General features: G+C 37.3%; 1 protein-coding gene and 1 long non-coding RNA gene across 11 annotated transcripts in view; one reads left to right on the top strand and one right to left on the bottom strand.

Moving 5' to 3' along the window:
- The window catches only part of L3MBTL4 (L3MBTL histone methyl-lysine binding protein 4), a 492,268-nt gene that overhangs the window by 463,607 nt on the left and 10,816 nt on the right, over window positions 1-17,845 (bottom strand). For 7 of the 10 annotated variants that reach the window (XM_072828786.1, XM_072828800.1, XM_072828792.1 and 4 more), the window contains exons 2-5: window positions 16,525-16,798; window positions 16,045-16,120; window positions 9,318-9,475; window positions 5,496-5,670 (exon numbers count right to left, since the gene is read on the bottom strand). The gene's annotated coding sequence lies outside the window, so the exon portion shown is untranslated. Of the gene's footprint in view, window positions 1-5,495; window positions 5,671-9,317; window positions 9,476-16,044; window positions 16,121-16,524; window positions 16,799-17,026; window positions 17,244-17,845 lie in introns of those variants that run through there. The other 3 variants (XM_072828787.1, XM_072828790.1, XM_072828789.1) reach the window with 3 other exon arrangements.
- LOC140634980 (uncharacterized) lies at window positions 253-9,206 on the top strand. Its single transcript, XR_012032309.1, has 3 exons — window positions 253-345; window positions 1,538-1,653; window positions 8,593-9,206. It is a non-coding gene; the product is annotated as an uncharacterized lncRNA (long non-coding RNA).

The raw sequence follows: 17,845 nt of genomic DNA, 5'->3' as shown, positions 1-17,845 counted from the left end.
AATGTAAATCTAAGGGTGCGTACTGCTGACAACAACATATGATTACATTCAAAGAAGCTGACATCTGTTTTAAACGATACTGTTATTCAAATTATATGGAAATATAAGCAGTGTAAGCATTGGTACACTTATTACAGAATTTTTGAAAAGCTGTTGTAGTAAATCTCTTTTATTTGAACAGCTGCAGATTAAAATGAAATAGCCACATTGTTGAGTATTGCAGTGTTACCAAGGGTCCATTGTGAACAATGGATTTTGGAACACTGATGATTACTAGGCATCTTTTTACTTATCATTCAGTTGAATCTAGCAAACTAAATGGCAAAGTTAATGTTGACCAGAGAGGTAAGGATGGCTTATTGTTAGAAAGGAGTCACTAGGGATCCCTGGGTGGTGCAGCGGTTTAGCGCCTGCCTTTGGCCCAGGGTACAATCATGGAGACCTGGGATCGAATCCCACATCGGGCTCCCGGTGCATGGAGCCTGCTTCTCTCTCTGCCTGTGTCTCTGCCCCTCTCCCCTCTCTCTCTCTGTGTGACTATCATAAATAAAATTTAAAAAAACTAAATAAAAAAAGAAAGAAAGAAAGGAGTCACTAGTGGCCTGTTAAACACAGAAAAGAGCCTCTTTAAACATGTCATCAAAACATAACAGAGTCATGGCAGTTCTATAATGTCTAACTCATGGGTGGAAATGAAACCTCCTCATTTGCTGAGATAATGATTGACTTTATTTAAGGAACACTCCATTTTAAAATTTGGTAAATTTATCCACTTTTTTCTAATGGGGGCATTTATTTTATTTTTCTATGTTGTATATATGTTATTTTTATATGTATATAGGTTACTTTTTAAGTAGACTTAAATTACATTGCTGTATTATTTGGTCAATAGCAGGATTGCCCATTGACACAGAAGTGTTTTTAAAATTCATGATTGTTTCCTAGCATATACTTAGGACCATTTGGGAGTTAAACAGAGTAAATGCCTTTATACACTTCAGTGTAATTGAAGAGATGTTATCTTAACAGCATTCTATGCTTACACCACAAATTGTCTATTGCAGCTAAAATCATTTTGTTGGTCACCATTTGTCATCAATAATTATTATCCTCAAGTTTATTTTCATATTAATGCTATTGTTAATAATTTTACTCATGCCACACTATATTTTCTCTGTGACAGTGATATTATCCTAAATCGATTGTCCAATTTTAAACTTTCTTAAGGAGTTGAGACATAAATAATTGCATAGAGTTCTGTTTGAGTATAAATACTAGTTCAGACAAAAGTGTAAATAATATTGAAAAATTAAAGCTAACTTTAAATGCTACCAAAAAGCTTCATAAATAAGATAATACGCACATTATACAATTTTGAATTAATGACTTAAAATTTATATAGAAATCTATTTTCACACTTGTATTTTTGGGGAGGAGAACCAAGCTATCATAAAATAGCATAAAAACACCATTTCTGGATATACTCCCTTGAACTTTTAAAAATCCAACTTATACACAATATTTCTGGTATTTAAAGTCTGTAGAAACTGAACGAGATAAGGACCCTTACATCAATAGGCAAACTTCAATTTCCACTACAACCAAACTGAATGGACTAATGGGATTCAGAGAAAGGCATGAAAACTGCAGAAGGTAAGCAAGCAATCCCTTTAATCTCATTTTCAAAGATATTGATGACACAACCATACCATCTCCAAGGTGAGAGCTCTAGAAAAAGAAAAATGGAAAATTCAGAGTAGGCAATTCGTACTTTCTTGAAAAGATATATGCCCCAAATAACTGTAGCTAGACATGCATTCTCTAAGAAATAACCGGTGGTATAATATATAGAACGTATGCCAGGTGTCAGGAAAGACGGTTGTTATTCCTACCTCTGACATTGATCCATCACGGAAGAAACCAGCTAGCTACAGAGGCTATGTCTCATGGCATGTAGCGCTTACTTTCAAAATCACCAAGTTTAGGGTCTAGGTCTAGTTCTTAGTTTTGTAGGTCTGGAAACCTGAGTCCGTTAATGCTCTCAGAAGTAGTCAGGCTAAGGCAACCAGCTAAAAGCAAGAATACCAACTAAAGTGAGGTATAAACGCCAAAGAGATTTATGTTTTGGGGTTAGCACATTCCTATCACTATAGTCTACAAAAGTAGGCAAATTATTTTAAAATATTTCCTAGTGGCCATGAAATCAGAACAAGTATAGCTATCTCCTCTTGGTGCGTAGTGTCAACACATGACAACTGTCTGATAAAACCATTCTCATAAAAGGAGGTCTTCGGCCAAGATGCCCAAAGGCTATGTCCTGGATACAGTGCTACTCACTGAGGTCTAGTTTCCTTTTGCATTTCTTGGGATATCCTTGGGACATTCCCTGGTCACTTTGACTGGATTTGGATGCTTTAAAAAACCCCATCAGCAATATATTTACAAACCATCTTCTGTGAGGGCTGCTGCTACAGAATAATATGTTCATTTATTCTTTTCTTTTCAGCCTTCTCAAAGGATGACTTTTTCTTAACTTTCTCTTGACCCAATCTCAAAAGTACCTATATGATCCCTTCCATACTAACAGTCTAAATAAAAATGTTTTTGAATTATTTCCATTTTAGATTTAATTTCCCTATTTTATGAAACATTTAACCAAAATTTAAAAGTCAGGCTTTTTGTTTAATACATTATCTTAATATCTAATATTCCATTAAAAATATACAGCCTACTTTTTCTGGACTGATTATGCATGTGTTCTTTTTCATTATAATATCTCCAATACAAATTCTTACAAAATTCATTTCCAATCCTGCAAACATGAATCAACCTAAAACTACTAAAGTGACATTTGCTTGAAAAAGTAAAAAGGCTTTATTCATCCTCAAAGGAAAAGAAGTTGCATGTTTCTTTAGGCTTTTAGTTACCAAGTAAATACCTTGAACCTAAATATCATTTATTTGTTTCTGGATTGAAGACAGTTGATTACTGTATATTACTGAGCTATTAATATTACCCAGAAAATAGGATTATCTATCTATATCCCTGAATGGAACAAAGTTCACCAACTTCATCTAGTTGAGACAACAACATAAAATATAAGAATAAGAAAGTTGGGGATCCCTGGGTGGCGCAGCGGTTTGGCGCCTGCCTTTGGCCCAGGGCGCGATCCTGGAGACCCGGGATCGAATCCCACATCAGGCTCCCGGTGCATGGAGCCTGCTTCTCCCTCTGCCTGTGTCTCTGCCTCTCTCTCTCTCTCTGTGACTATCATAAATAAATAAAAATTAAAAAAAAATTAAAAAAAAGAATAAGAAAGTTGTTCCTAAGTAATTTTAAGTGTTTTATTTTAATGCTAAACCTCTCAGCTATTTATGACAGCCTTGAAAAAAAACCCTCATTGACCTTCAGATACTTCCCTACTCCATCTAAACAAGAAAAAAACATCTTTTTGTGAGTGTGGTGGATTAATTAAATTAATGCCTTCAATCACAGATAGCCCATGACTTTGGTTTGACGCAGGATTTTTCAACTTTACAATGGTGCAAATGCGATACTCATCTGGTAGAAACCATACTTAAAATTTGGAATTTTGATCTTTCCCCAGGCTGGTGATTTACTGAAAGATCCTCTCTTGTGATTCTGGGCAGCAGCTGCAGCCCCCAGGTGGCCATGCCATCATAATGGTAAACAACCAATATGCTGACAACCACTCTGTATCCATACAACCATTGTTTTTCATTTTTAGTACAGTATTCAATAAATATGAGATAGTCGATATTTGATTATAAAGTAGGCATTGTGTTTGATGATTCTACTCAACTGTAGACTCATGTAAATGTTCTAAACACGAGTAAGGTAGTCTAGGCTGAGCTATGATGTTTGGTAGGTTAGGTATATTCAGTGCACTTTCTACTTATAATATTTTCAACTTACAATGGGTTTATCAGAATGTAACTCCATCACAAGTCCAGGAAGATCTGTAGTGGCCTGCCTTTATCCATACCCCTTACAAAGTAACTTTGTATTTGTTTCCATTGTGAGGTGGAAGCAATTTCCCATTGCTTCAATCAGGAAAGCCTTGTGACTTACTTTGGCCAATAGGAGATGATGAAGTGACAGTGTCCCAGTTCCAAGCTCAGACCTCAAGAGCTCTGGGTGCTCTTATTTCTGTCTTGCTGTGTCTGTGATCACCCTGAGAATTAAGTGCTTCTGCTGGGGAATGACACAGAGCCCCATTGTTCCATTTGAGGCCATAGATGTGTGAAAGGGCACATAAAGCTCAGCCAACCCACCAGCTGACCACAACAGCATAAATGAGTGATCCCAACAAGACCAGCTGAACCAAGATCAGCAGAACCATCCAGCCAACCTACACATTCATGAGAAATGATAAATAAATCTCCAAATGTTGGGCTGCTTCTTTATGCAACAATAGCTATGTGATACAAAGGATTTATTTACTATAGTACTAATGTAATTTTTTTCTTGTGGGGCAAATTCAGCAACTACCTAAGTGTTCTGCTCCCCTAAAAGCTTGAGTGTTGTGTTAAGTTCAACATTGCTGATTTCAGGGACAAAGTCATAGTCACAAATGCAGCTATTTATGTTTTGCACAAATGTGGGTCAGTGTATAGAATCATCACTCTCCAACAAAGTTCTTCCTTATTCAGCCATTCTGCCCTCCTTATTAATTCTCCCCCCTCAGTTTACACAGAGGCTCAAGTGTTTCCTCTTGAGGGATAGCAAAAGAAGCCTTCCTTTGACTTTGTTTCCCTCATAGGCAGTGCTATCTCCCTCTCCCCTTAGTTACCAAAGTCCTATAAAAATCTATGTATAGCTTATACTTTACTCCTTAAAGCCTGATGTCTGCTCCAGAAATCTAGTGAAACAGTTCTCTTATAGGTCATAAATGGCCCTATAATTGTTCCAATTCATTTCATCATCTGGTTATTTACCTGCTGGACTCCTCTGTACTTCTGAGGACACTGAGTCTACTCACCTCCTTTGGCCTTGGTCAGGGACAAAACCTCTTGGAAGTCACTTAGAAAAAAGGCAACTAGGGCAGCCCGGGTGGATCAGCGGTTTGGCGCCGCCTTCAGCCCAGGGCGTGATCCTGGAGACCGGGGATCGAGTCCCGCGTCAGGCACCCTGCATGGAGCCTGCTTCTCCCTCTGCCTGTGTCTCTGCCTCTCTCTCTCTCTCTTTCTCTCTCTCTCTCTCTCTGTGTGTGTGCATGTGTCTCTCATGAATACATAAAATCTAGAAAAAAAAGAAAAGAAAAAAGGAAAGGAAAGGAAAGGAAAGGAAAGGAAAGGAAAGGAAAGGAAAGGAAAGGAAAGGAAAGGAAAGGAAAGGAAAGGAAAGGAAAGGAAAGGAAAGGAAAGGAAAGGAAAAGGAAAAGGAAAAAGGCAACTTTACCAGGTAGAATCAGAGGTATTTCCAGAATCAAAGTTTGGAAGCACAGCCTGATCTCTCCAGGCACTGGGACTTACCACTCTAGGTCTTCTCGTCTCTCAAGTCTTTTCTGCTCTTTGAGTGTGAAGTGCCTTTTCTCTGTCTCAGCAGGTACCCATGGCCAAACCCAGCCACCCCAAGTCCAACTTCACATCACTTCCAGTTCAGCACCTCACAGACTGATCCATGTTGCTGGATTCTAGTTCCTCATTCCTGAGAGAGAAAGACAAATTGCCCCAGCTTGACTCATATGTCTACTTTTTACCTCTAAGTGGGCAGATTACATATTCAAAATGTTATAGATGCACATACCTGACATAAGCGTTGTACAGGTTGGGCAGATGCCCCAAATGCTGTCCCTCTCAGAAACTTCAAAAAGCCTTCATGGCTATCCTTGGCCTACAGTTCCAAGTCCAGACGTTACCCTAACTGCTTCAAGTCCACCATGTTTAATCCACACAGCACGCCCATCTCCATCTCCCACTCCATTGCTGACAACAAGATACCCTCTGTTCTCAGAATGGCTGCAAGTTTTGTCAATTTGCCCACAAAGCCTTATGCGGGAGTACTCTTCTATCAAGGCTTTTCTGAATATTAAAATACAATGTACCTTTGAGGATTCAACACTTCATGAAATCTCGCCCATGAAGCATTTATCAATTGTATTGCTTCACTTTTTTCTTACTCCTACATACCCATAGCATTTTGTTTACACATCTTATTGCATTTATATCACTTTAGTTTTAATCATAATTACTTATTAGTTTATACATAACCCTAATAACTATGGTTTCCTGAAGAAGAGGAGCCATCTCTTTTAAATTAGTGTTTACATTTAATTATCTGTGGGATTTTACTTTTAATTTTCTTTTTGATAAATGTTTTTTTCAGAAATTGCAGGAGGTAATGCAATTAACACCCAGGCATCCACCAGTCAGAAGGAATATCAGTTCACACTTTATACCTGATGTGTTTAAAGAAGTGAGATATAGTATATAAAGTTGAATTCCTCTATCATCCCTTCCTTCACCTCTTGCTGCCGGCTTTTGCAGAAGCAACAACTATTATGATGAATTTGGTGCATATCCCTTTACGATAAGCTATTATCCTTATGATTTTTGAGTTTTGTGTCTTTTAAAGAAATCCTTCCTTACTCTGAGTTATAAAAGATGATTTTTTTCTTAAATATTTTTAAATCATACTGTATTAGTTAGGGCCTCAAGTACTTATTGAACCTGTAGGGGACAGGGCAGCCTTATTTTGCTCCTGACTCTAATGGGGATGCTTCTAAAGTTACTGTGCTTACTGGAGGCTCTTGTAGAGATCCTTTTTCAGTTTAAAGAAGTTCCACTATCTCTTGTTACTAAGTGTTTTTTGTTTGTTTGTTTGTGTTTGTTTACATGAACAAGTTTGGATATTATCAGATGTCCATTCAATTTCTTTTTTCCTTTTTTTTTTACATTTTTTAATTTAAATTCAATTTGCCAACATATAGTATAACACCCAGTGCTCATCCCATCAAGTGCCTTCCTTAGTGCCTGTCACCCAGTTATCCCATCCACCCACCCACCTCCCCTTCCGCAACCCTTTGTTTGTTTCCCAAAGTTAGGAGTCTCTCATGGTTTGTCTCCCTCTCTAATTTTTCCCACTTAGTTCCCCTCCTTTCCCTTATAATCCCTTTCACTATTTCTTATATTCCACGTATGAGTGAAATCATATGATGATTGTCCTTCTCCAATTTACTAATTTTACTCAGCATAATACCCTCCAGTTCCATCAACATCGAAGCAAATTATGGGTATTCAGCTCTTCTGATGGCTGAGTAGTATTCCATTGTGTGTGTATATATATATATATATATATATATATATATATATATATATATATATTACATCTTCTTTACCCATTCATCTGCCAAAGAACATCATGGATGGTCACTGTTTTTCCTTTTCATAATGACTTCTTTCATATATTTTATTCCTTTATTTCTGGAGGGGATCTTAGCCATACTTACTTTAAAATTATTTTGATGTGGGGATCCCTGGGTGGCTCAGCGGTTTAGCGCCTGCCTTTGGCCCAGGGCGCGATCCTGGAGACCCAGGATCAAGTCCCGAGTCAGGTTCCCGGCATGGAGCCTGCTTCTTCCTCTCTCTTTCTCTCTCTCTCTCTCTCTCTCTATGTCTATCATGACTAAATAAATAAATCATTTTTAAAAATTATTTTGATGTTGTTTTCCCATCTGTACTTTATTGCTGGTAAATTCATCTTCCAATGTTAGTTTGTTGACTGTTTTCCTCAGTGTCAATTATCCTCGGAGTCTTTGAAATGTCTTCTGATCTGTTCTCTCCTCTTCCTCTCTCCACTGCCCTCTGTTTTTTGCCTCCACCTGGTCCTCACCTTCTTGTCCAAATTCGGGTCTTGTCCGGCAGTGCTGGACTTCCATTCTACAGTGATATCAAAGGTCTAGACAGTAAGAAACTTGGCCTAGGTCCTAAACCTTCCCCTTTCTGGCTGCACTGCAAGAAGGCTGCAGAAGTATCTACTTTCTGGCTCCTTTGGGGCCAAGCGAGAGCATGCCACCCCAAATTTTAGCTACTGAGTCTGGCTCCAGTCCTCCATCATGCATGAAATGCTTTTGTGGCAGGAATGGACCTGCATTCATCTCTGATGGGCTAGCCTCTGCAGTCCACTGTGTTTCTGTGTTTGTATATTTCTAGACGATGGCAATTACTGCCTTGTCTTTTTTTTTTTAAGATTTTATTTATTTATTCATGAGAGACAGAGAGAGAGGCAGAGACATTGGCAGAGGGAGGGACTGCAGGGAGCCCAATGTGGGACTTGATCCCTGACCCCGGGAACATGACCTGAGCCAAAAGCAGACACGCAACCACTGAGCCACCCAGGCACCCAATGCCTTGTCATTTTAATTTGTTTTAGTGGCCTTGTTTGGGTCAGGATGAGAAAGTATCTCAAAGAGGAACCCAGTAACTTCTTCTAGTTTCCTTTTTTTTTTTTTTTCAAGTCTCCATTTCTAATTTGACTTCATAACCCTTTCAGGACTTTGCACAGTTCTTTGCACATGTTATACGCTCAAAAAGTAGTTTCTGGAACTGAAGCCACTGTATCCCATTCCAGGGCAAGCCTAGTGAATGCTCATCAGGAATGTACTGTGGAGGAAATTCATTCATCAATACGGGCTTGACCTGGATGAACTTTATTAAGCCTATCTGTGTTGGAGATTCCAGGATTTCATGCCTGTTTTACATGAATAGAGTGGCTTTCAAGGTGGGCACATTCAAGCAATTGCCAGAAGAGATGATTACCAACTGCTCATTACATACCTGAGGATGACAAGGATGATATGAGAGGTGCTGCATCTACAATTTCATCCCAAGAGACCTATGCAATATTTCGTATGTGTTTTCAATATTATCTTCAGATTTATCTTTTTCTGCCTACCCTCACTAATCAACTCGACCTTGAGAACATCCTGTCTTAAATAACCAGATACCTGATAGCAAAATATTCAGTTGCGTTTATTTGTAGATCAACAAAGAAAGATTTGATGAAGCAAAAGTTAATACCATCTATTATTTTTCTCCAACTATAAGTCTAATGCTTAGAAAATGATTTATTAAACTGTATACAAACCCTTTTCTAATAATAGGTATGGACATCATTTACCTTGGAAAAGATTTACTGATCTCATTTTCTTTTTGAAATAAAAAATGTTTAAATGTGTGTGTCAACTACATTTCAATTAACAAAAAGTTTAAAAATAAATACATACATAAATACATAAATAAAGTTTAAATGCAAAAACAATCTATAAGCAAAGCAAATATGAGCTCTTTTCCCACCTTTGATAACTTTAATGCTATTACTCAAATTCTCCTGCTCAGGGTGTACTCTTGAGTCCCACTTCACCAATGGGGCTTTGCTTCCTCCCCAAGAGTGGGCAACGATGTGCTGAAGATACACAAACCCATGGGCATCTTCCTGGAACATCGATCTTTCTCTAAGTTTGGCAAGAGGTAGAATCCTATTATTTAGCTGATGAATTAAAACATTAAAATAACATGAATATATGATGGAGTAGAGGTTAAAGTGCCTGGATTTTTAAGATAAAAGACTTAAAAAATAGTTTTATTCTTCTAGAAAAAAATTCATATCTTCTCTAACCCAGAGAGCCAATTTTATTTTTCGAATTTATCTTTCTGTTAGAATTTTCCCTCCTCCATAAGGTCATTCATGCATTCATTCGTAATAAAAAGATTTTTGACAGGGGGACTAAGCTACAGTGTTTGGAGGTTATTTGTTCCTTTGACCCATACAGATCCAGGTAGAAGATTAACCTTAGGTATGGCACAGAATGAAGTATAGAATTGTGCATGAAATAAAGGGTTGTAGCTCATGGTGACATGATTTTTATAAACTAGTCAATATTACATGAATAGATTTAACATCTTGTGCAACAGCTATGTCCTTTACAAAATAAGAAACTAATCAACAACCATTACCAAGGTAAAAATTTAGCATGATTCAAACTGAAGCATATCTATTGAGAAGAATGTTCTTCCCTAGTATATCATGTGGTTCCCTGCCTAGAGGATGAACACTATCAAAAGAGAGAAGGAAGAGTACTTTCTAATTATAACACAGCATCACAGGTATGAGTGAAATCATATGTTTATATATAAAATCATTAATGCTTATGATAGACTACCTGAGGTCTTGTTTCATTAATGAATACAAGTCACCTAGGCAACTTTAAAGGAAAGAATAATAATCCAATAAACACAACTTAATGTACTTATTCCCTTTAAAACTCTCTTCCTTTTTTTTTTTAAGATTTTATTTATTTATTCATAGAGACAGAGAGAGAGAGAGGCAGAGACACAGGCAGAGGGAGAAGCAGGCCCCATGCAGGGAGCCCGATGTGGGACTCGATCCCAGGTCCCTAGGATCACACCCCGGGCTGCAGGCGGTGCTAAACCGCTGCGCCACCAGGGCTGCCCTAAAACTGTCTTCTTATTTTTGCCAGTTATTGTTGCTTTTTCTTCATAGTGGGAATCATGAAATCAGGAAATGGTGTATTCTGCTCTTTCAAATTAACTTTAATTCATATTTCCATGTGTCAGCATGGTTTTCACAGTTGACATGTTTATAGCTCTGCTTTATAAAATTAATTTTATTTCATGTTTTCATGCATCAGCATGAGCCATACAGTTGACATTTTTATAGCTCTGTAGTGATCTTCTGTTATAATATGACCTATTTTGCTTAGCCATCTCCTATTCTTAGACATTTGGGTTTTTCCTGTTATATTTTTGTTTTTGCAATCATAAATAGCATTACTAGAAATATTCCTAATGAAATAGATTTTAATCTGTTTATTTTCCTAGAGAATGTTCCAAAGAGTAAGATTATTATGTCAAATCACATCCAATAGCTTCATAGTTTTTTTTTTCCAGAAAAATCTAAAGCCATTGAAAATGTGACCAGTAATGTTTAAAATCTATGTCATTCTCAGATTCAACAGATCCAAAAATTGGCATTTCACAGTTTTTATTTATTTGATAATATGTATACAAAGTTTTCTTAATGTTGCCAAAACTTATATTTACTAACAAATGATAGGGATATGGATTAATCAGTGTGATGATTCATTTGTAGTTGTCTATTACTGAATGCTCATTTCCTTTAACCAAATATTAAATGAGATTTCAGCATTAGTCATTATAAATTTGTCTCAGTTATTTCCATCTCTTAGAAAGCAAGCTTTTTCCCAAAAAAAAGCTTCACATATATCAAGCACACAGAAACACATAGAAGAAATAGATAAAATATTCCCTGAAAACACCACAAGGCAGAGAAATGAAATACAATTGATGCAGCTAAAGGCCCTGTGTAACCCTCCTCAACTCGGAACCCTTCCTACCTTCGCTAGAACTAACCATCACTGCAAAGGTAGTATTTATTAAAATCGTGTACCTTTTTATAATGTTCCTACATATATTTCTAGACATAAAACATATATATGTTTTGCATGTTTTACAATTTTATTTAAGTGGTATTTTCTGTGTATGTCATACTTTAATTTTGCCTTTTTTAATGTTAAAAATGTTGTTTAAACTTCATTCACTTTGAAACATATATACCTAGTGTATTTATTTTAGTGGTTATGTATTATTCCAAATTATCTTTTTCTGATTGAAGATAATATCAGTTTCTAACTTTTTGAGATTACAAGCTGATCTATAACTCAATGAAGATTCTTTTGTATCTCTTTTTCTGCTCACTAAATATATATGTACATTTATACACAAATACATTCTATGTATATACGCAGAGGTGAAGTATACACATACATACACATACACTCACACACACACTCAGAAGTGACGTGGTTGGATTCTTACTACCCAGTTGCTCTGCAAAATAGTTACATTTTTTCACCTATCTATAAATTTTACATTTCCCTGATTACAGGTGAAGTTGAACATCTTTCTGTTTCCTTCCTCTGTCATTTGCCTGTTCACATACTTTGATTATTTTTCTGTTGAATTGTTTTGTCATTTTTCTTATCTTGAAGATCTTTATGTTTTGAGTACGAATCTTTGTGCTTTATGTGCATTTCACATATTCTACACTAATCTATGGCTTACACTTTCAGTGTATAGTGTGTTTTGATGCTTGAAAGTTTTTAATTTTAGAATACTTTTTTTCATCTTTTCTTAAATATGTTTTGTGGTTTTGGTATTCCCTAAAAACCTTGAAGTCATAAAAATACTGTCCCATTTTTTAGTTTTCAGACTTAGACTTTGAATCCACTTGAGGATTGATTTTTGTTCATGGTGTATATAACACCTAATCAGTTGTCCTTGAATTACTCATTGAATACTTCCTTTCCTCACTAATTTGTTCTTTCTGTCATTTATCTGACTTCCATATATATAATTGCTTTGAGACTCTTTCTTCTCATTCATTGGTGTAGTACTCTCTCTCCAAACTTTAGTTTTATTAAAGTCTGATGTTTGATAGAAATATCCCCCACTTCTTTGTTCTTCAAAATTTAATGTCAATTCTCAGCCCTTTGCTCTTGCAAATATATGTTTATTTATTCCATATATAAAAGATAGTCTTTGAATTAGTCTATAATTTCCAGGAAAAAATAGTATTTTTTTATGCATCAGTTTGAGAAAAATGGCCACCTCCAAAACGGAGTTGTTACACAACTTAGGAATATTGGGGATAGCTCATATCCATTCCTGAAGCCGGTGATTGGTATGGTTCGGTTCCTGGCTGCCAGGCTGTGTCCGTCCTTGAACCTGCTTAGAACTACAGCTCGTCTAAATTCACAGATTAAGGTGGTGGGCTCCAACCCTTTTCTTTAGCTCCTTTCAGAGTATGGGAGCCCCTCTCAAGTCTGTTAGCCCCATAGGCATCTCGTCTATGAAAGCTCTTGGTCCCTCTCCCCCTCTGAGAAACTGGACTCCTTGGCAACCACCTCATTCCAGATCTGGAACAAATATAGTGGTTATCTCCATCCTTATTCACTGCTCTGAGTTGCTCCTAAAATTTTGTTTTACTTGTTTAAGAACCTGAATTTTCTTTCAGTTTTATATTTTTCTTTTTTATTCATTTTGTTGCTAAGCATTTGAAGCTAAGGGAGTATTTCAAAGAGTGAAGTTAATGTACCATGATGGTTAAGGATAAAATTCTTGTTTTAATTGTGATGTAAAGGCATCAATGTACTTATTTTGTTACATTTTACTTTATAATTGAACTTCTGGAACAAGTCTATTCATCTCTGATGTTGAGTTCTATTTTCTAATAATCAATCTCAGAACCAGAACGAACAAATAACTGAATATTTGTCTGTTTCACTGGAGATATCTTTGTATTTTTGAGTATGTATGTGAGCATCCATTTTATTTATTTATTTATTTATTTATTTATTTATTTATTTATTTATTTTTTGTGAAGATTTTTTTTTCCCACAATCTGTGGCTTTTCTTTCTTTCTTTTTTAATTTATTTTTTATTGGTGTTCAATTTACCAACATACAGAATAACCCCCAGTGCCCGTCACCCATTCACTCCCACCCCCCGCCCTCCTCCCCTTCCACCACCCCTAGTTCGTTTCCCAGAGTTAGCAGTCTTTACGTTCTGTCTCCCTTTCTGATATTTCCCACACATTTCTTCTCCCTTCCCTTATATTCCCTTTCACTATTATTTATATTCCCCAAATATTCAGCATCCATTTTAATAAGGAGAATGTTCTTGTTTGGGTGTGACCTTGGGTAAGTTCTCTGTACTTCAGAGAACTTCAGTTCTCTGTACTTCAAGTAACTTCTCTGTACTTCAGTTTCCTTTTTGGTATATGTATTATAAAAATGTCTACCAGGGTAGGTGGCTCTGTGTGTTCAGCATCTGCCTTCGGCTCAGATCATGATCCCGGACCTGGGATTGAGACCCTTGTTGGGATCTCTGCTCATCGGGGTTTCTGCTTCTCCCTCTTCCTCTGCCCTTCCCATTGTTTGTATGTGCATTGCGCGCTCTCTCTCTCTCTCTCTCTCTCTCTCTCTCTCTCTATCTCAAAAAAAAGTCTACTTTGCAGTGTTATTGAGTTAATGTATGTAATGAGCTACTTGTATCAAGTAGTGAGAACAGTGCTAGACACCTTGTAAATCCCCTATGTGCTTATTAACCCTACTAGTTCTCTCAGTTGTCTTTTTAGTCAGGAGTATTGTATTTGTCTCTTTTGTTTTCATGTTTTTTTCTTCCCTCACAGGATTTAAATGTTTTGATAAAGTATTATTCTCAAGTTGCAAAAATTTCCAAGAATCAAATTTTTTGCCTTTGCTATAAATGGAATCTTTTTTTATTTTTCAGCTTTGTGCTACTTGTATAGAGAAATGCAATCGATTTTTTGTGTATTTATATCCCTGTGACCTTGTTTAACATGTTTATTCTAAAGATTTTTTTTTACTGATTTTTTGGAGTTTATAAATCTATATTCCTATCATGACAATGATGGTTACAATTTATGAAACTGTGTACAAACACTGTGCTAAGATAATACAGTAAACTCTTTATGATTCAGAAAAGACTCCTATGTTAAGAATTCCCTATACAATTTCCCTTTGTGAAAATCTTTCACAAAGATTTTCCTTCACCTGCTGGGCAGAGGGAAAAGTGTTTTGCCAGCTTAGAAAAGATGCATCTTGCATTCAAACTTGTTTCCCTGGCAGGACACATCCTTAACAGCATTTGAAATCCTTTCTCTCCTATCACATATGTTACTGTTACTCAAAACTAACAACCTTTTGGACACTGTCCATCCTCATCCCTGGTTCTTACAACATCCCCACTTTTCATACATTTAAGTAGAGTTCCCACCCCCCTCTTTCTGCAAGTCGATTTATGTTCCCTGGATCACATTATCTGATGTGCTAACAAGTCTTCCAGAAATAATGATACTGTAATACATGGTCCACTCCTCTTTCTCCAGAGCTGCATCGCAGATTATTTTTGGAAGTGGATGAAAACATCAAATAGCTCAATCTAGTTTACTTTTATGTATGGGAAAAATGACTCAATTTTGTTTTACTATATTCTGTGTTTTAAAAAATACCATTAAATGCTGATCATATCTTTTATAACTTATAGAGACCTGGAATATGTTTCAGAATGGCTATGAGCTACATTTCCGAGGAATTTTATGTTAGTGGAACAATATGTGGCTGGCAAAGCATATTAATAAATTGGATTCTCTGTCCCTATTTTAAGCCCCCCACTACACTACTATTTTTGCAGGATTATTCAGGCATACCTTAAATACCATTTCCTCATAAATAACATTCTAAATCTGGTGTAAGAAGTACATAGGATAGTAAAAAGAGGCTTAGCCTGGGGAGGCAGAAGATCTTGATTTCTGAGTGACCTTGGGCAAATCATATGAATTCTCTGGCCCTCAATTTATCCTATAAAACTAAAAAATTATAAATAAAAAATTTCAAAAGACTCAATTCTAAAGTTGATTAAGTATGAATAAAACTAAATTTTTAAAAGAAACACATAAGTTATATGCATTTTATAAAGATTTTATTTATTTTTTGAGAGAGAGATAGAAAGAGGGGGAGAGAAAGAGAAAGAGCATGAGTGAGGGGAGAGGCAGAGGGAGAGGGAGAAGCAGACACCCCGCTGAGCAGGGCACCTGACTCAGTGTTTTTTTGTTATGTTTTCATATTTTATTTATTTATTCATGAGAGACACAGAGAGAGAGAGAGAGAGAGAGAAAGAGAAAGAGACACAGGCAGAGGGAGAAGCAGGCTCCATGCAGGGAGCCCGACGCGGGACTCGATCCCGGGTCTCCAGGATCACGCCTGGGCCAAAGGCAGGCGCAAAACCACTGCGCCACCCAGGGATCCCCAAATTATACGCATTTTTGAAGAGTGAATTAAATATCAGTACAGGAAAAAAGTAAAGATTACTTAACAGTCCTTCTTACTGTTTGCTTTACTGTAATTTAAAATTTATTAATCTAAGTAATCTCTACACTCAACATGGGGCTTGAACTCACCACCTGGAAGTAAAGAGTTGCCTGCTCCACTGCCTAAGTCAGCCAGGCAGTCTTCTACCACATTTTAAATCACACACTATAAGAGAGTTGAAATAGTACATTTTGTTTGTGGAAATATTCAACTTAATATGCACATTTAATAACCAATCATTAACTGTATGCTTTATTTCCTGAATGTATCCTTCAATAATATAAAAGCAGGAACATCATCATAATGACTAATTTTCCTAATATGCAAAATAACGTGCTTTCTCAAGCACCCAACTAACTAATAGAGTATGATGTAGACACTAGGGAAAACAACAGCTCTCATCAACAACAAAAATATTGCAAGAGAAGCAAACCCCCTTCTGCTAGAAAAAGAAACCCACTGGAAATACACCATATCAAAATGGAAAACATGTGGCAGAGTAATATTTGACATACTAACTCCCTTTGGGGCATCACTGCATTTCTGTTCTTGTGTTCCCAGGAATTCACCTTTAAGACTGCCAGATGTAGGTCTTTTCCGCTCCAGAGACTGGAGATCTCATAATTCTTCATTTTCAGGAGGTGGAAGACAAGCAAAATGCTTGGTCCAGGTGTAAGCTGACAACTCACTTGAAGAGCAAGTTTCTGTGCAAGCAGAGGGAAGAGCTCCCAGGGCTGGTCCTGGTGATATTCTGAAGAGGGAGCCCTGTGCCTCACTGCCCTCCACGGAGGCCTGCTGAGCTCCAGAAGGTGTGTGGAGTGGATGGTTCCAATGAGAAGGCCCCTATAAAATTTAGAGATCACAAGATAGAGGTGACTGGTAATGATTAGAAAAGCCCATAAAGCAAACCAGATGTGAGATTCTCCTCTATCGTGCAGGAGCCGTAGAGCAGTGATGACAGGTCTAAGCTCAGACAGGCCTAGCACAATCTTGGCAGCTGTGCTCAACCTCTAAATGGCATGGGAGAGATCCTAAAGCTTCCTGCCACCCCCAAGAAGGGACATGAATGACCTGAGGGAAGGCTGAAACACTTGAAGGATGCTGGAGGTCAGCAGGGAGAAACACTGGCTTCCAGAGTGGGACCACACATTGATAAGGTGTCAATAGTCTCATGTACCAATGGGGCAAAAAGGTCCACTGAGCCCCAGGAAGAATGGTCGTGGCTTAGCAGATGCCAGGAGGTTAAAGAACAGGTGAGCACAGCAGAAGCCTTGTGATGATCTGCTCCTCATCGTCCCCCTACCCACACCCCAAAAACACCCACCCAGGGCCATGACTCCTTGGGTGACCTCACAAAGGAATGCCCCTCAGGAAGAAGGCAAGATCATGAATTAACTGAAGTTTCAATTTGAAACACCAGACACATGACCACAGTTTCTGTTATTAGGCAGAATAATGCCTGAAACTGTAGATTAAGTCCCATTATTAGACAAATAATGGAAGTTATACATTTGTAGGCACCTGCAAAAATGGAATGTAACTATTGCACACAATGTACAAAGGTCATGTCTGCTCTCTACACAGCGTTGAGGACGTAATTTTAGAATCTGGGTGGCTGTTTCTCTTAAGAACAGCTTTTTATCTAATGATGACAGCATCCATGACATAAGGAACATTTTGGATATTTTTTTTGGAGGGGGGAGTTTTTAGTCACTAGATACTCATTTCTCTGTAATTATGAACTTGTAGAGTTTTAAAACTATGATTGTATTGGTTTGCTAAAGCTGTTGCAACAAAGTATCACAAACCAGGTAGCTTAAACATAGAAACACTTCATCCCATGGTTTTGGAGGCCAGAAATCAGAGATCAAGGCCTCAGTCCGCAGAGCC

The sequence above is a fragment of the Canis lupus genome, chromosome 6 (assembly GCF_048164855.1).
Source record: "Canis lupus baileyi chromosome 6, mCanLup2.hap1, whole genome shotgun sequence".
Taxonomy (NCBI): domain Eukaryota; kingdom Metazoa; phylum Chordata; class Mammalia; order Carnivora; family Canidae; genus Canis; species Canis lupus.
The sequence above is the reverse complement of the archived record's forward strand: the minus strand, read 5'-3'. Positions and strand labels throughout refer to the sequence as shown.